We start from the raw sequence: 2,320 nt of genomic DNA, 5'->3' as shown, positions 1-2,320 counted from the left end.
TTGAGACTCTCAATTCGTGAACTTTTCGGGGGCATTAGGGAGAGAAGGTGATGTTTTGGATATTGTAGAATGAATCATTCCCAGCCATAAGAAATAATTCCAACAGACACAGAATTTCTGAGAGCCAGATGATTATATAAGAGAAACTGATTGCCTGTCTCTTTTCTCCTGAACACCCACAGAGTACTCAGAAACACCCATCTGAAAGGTATTTTAACTAACATATTAGCATAGAATGTCACAGACAAACTAAGTAACAAAGTAATTGTAAATGGACAAGACTGGTATATACATGCAAAAAATTGTGGACACTGGTGTTTATAGCAAGCACCCAGTACTAAGAACCACAGAGGAAGTTGAAGAACAAGTCAAAATATGTATAAAATAGTAGCTTAAAAGTGAGTTTTCAACTGTAGAAATAATCTTTGCAGGGGTATGGAGAAACATTTTATTTTTGATTTAACAGAACCTCAACCACCATTTAATGACTAAAAGTATTGGAGCTAGTGCATTTATTTCCTGGACAATCAGATAGATACTTTGTGGCACACAGTGAGAAATATGCTTCTGTGAGGCCTTCACCAAGATTTTGTTCCACAGTCCTGCTAAGAAGCAGGTCTGATATCCGATTACTTTCCCTAACCTAGCAGCCTTTATTTTTCTAATGATGAACTACAGAAATGATCCCTGAAAGTACAATCTTTAGCAGTCCATATTCTTTTACATGTTGTTTGGTGGTGTAGAATTTAAAAATAACAAAAGCAAGACAGAGGCAGAAATGCAGACAGTCTAGGGCCTTGCTTCTCCAAATGTTAGCCTGATGTTAGTAACACATAAAGGAAACCAATCTCTCAAGAGAGTATGTGTACTCAACCACATTGTAATAACAAAAACATAATGACTGTTTCTTAGTTCCCAGTGATTAAAAAAAAAAGCATAGTTGCTGAAATATTCGAAGTCTGCATTTCAACATAATGCTTCTCTGTAGACATTTGTATATGGAACCTAATTATAGTCAGAAAGTGACTAGGTGAGAATGGAATCAAAACAAGAGATATTAGATAGATTTTTTTTTTTTTTTTTTTTGGCACCAGGGATTGAACCCAAGGGTACTTAACCACTGAGTCACATCCCCAGTCTTTTTTGTATTTTTATTTAGAGACAGGGTCTCAGCAAGTTGCTTAGGACTTCACTAAATTGCTGAGGCTGGTTTTGAACTCACTGTCCTCCCGCCTCAGCCTCCCAAGCCACTGGGATTACAGTGCGCCACCACATCCAGCTAGATAGAAATTTTAATGTCATCAGGCTAAGGTAGATAAGCACAATAAAATTGATCTTACCAGTAGTGCTAAAATTCTTGATTCTGTTGGCAGTAATACCCTGCTCCCAATTTCATACTAGTGATAACTGTAAATATGCTGAAGTTATCATTCAAGGACCTTTATCTTCTGCATAATACTTGTATGAATTCTTCCAACCTTTAGCTCTGTGATGCTCCTTTTCCTGTGTCAGTGACTCAACCTTTCCCCGCCACCTTCTGATGTTCTTTCAGTTTTCTAATAAACTCAAGCAAATCAGAGTCAAATCCTGTGGACTTTGGAGTTAAATCAGTCAGGGTCCCAGCAGGAAATAGTACACTCCAGATGGTTTGAATCAAGAGACATTAATGGATAGATGTGAGTCACTCAGAAATGAGCAACAGTTAGAAGTTGTTATCACCACTAATCCTGAAGGGATTACAGTGGCTGAATGAAAGCAGGATCCAAGGGGGAGACTGCTTGGCAGATGTAATCAGTGAAGGGGCTCAAGTACTGCTGGGGACAAGGTGTTGAAGTAAAGAGGGCTTGACGAAGAATCAATGACAGTTTTCTTCCTCTAACCTAAAATTTCTTGCTGGTGTCGCCTGTTTGCCTAACCGAATGGAAAGTCAAGTTAGGCTGGCAAGGGAGGATGGATAACTTAGTCTACAGAAAGCAGTGTTCCAGGGAACAGAGCACAAAGAGAAGAGATGGGTTGTGGTTTTTGAGGCAGGGACAAAAAAAGAAAATAAGCAGTACAACAGCCATTGTGTATCTCTTTAGAGACCTTTTATATCTACGTTCAGATTCACTGTGTGTTCATCTTCTGTACTGTAAATGGGAATTCTTGTTTATCTCATATCCAATGTCTGGGTCAGTCTTTCCTGTGGTCCCTTAAGCTCTGAAACTTGTACTCTAGAAAATTAAGACTGGTTGGCACAGAAAGACAAGTACCACAGGTTCTCTCTCATATGTGGAAGCTAGACAATGTCAACCTGAATGTAAAATAGTGATTAATAGAA

General features: G+C 38.6%; 1 pseudogene; it reads right to left on the bottom strand.

The window, feature by feature from the left end:
- Positions 1–601: 601 nt before the first annotated feature.
- Positions 602–703, bottom strand: LOC124972743 (uncharacterized; annotated as a pseudogene).
- Between the last annotated feature and the right edge of the window lie 1,617 nt (positions 704–2,320).

This window comes from Sciurus carolinensis, chromosome X, assembly GCF_902686445.1.
Source record: "Sciurus carolinensis chromosome X, mSciCar1.2, whole genome shotgun sequence".
NCBI lineage: Eukaryota > Metazoa > Chordata > Mammalia > Rodentia > Sciuridae > Sciurus > Sciurus carolinensis.
This window is presented reverse-complemented; position numbering and strand designations above follow the sequence as displayed.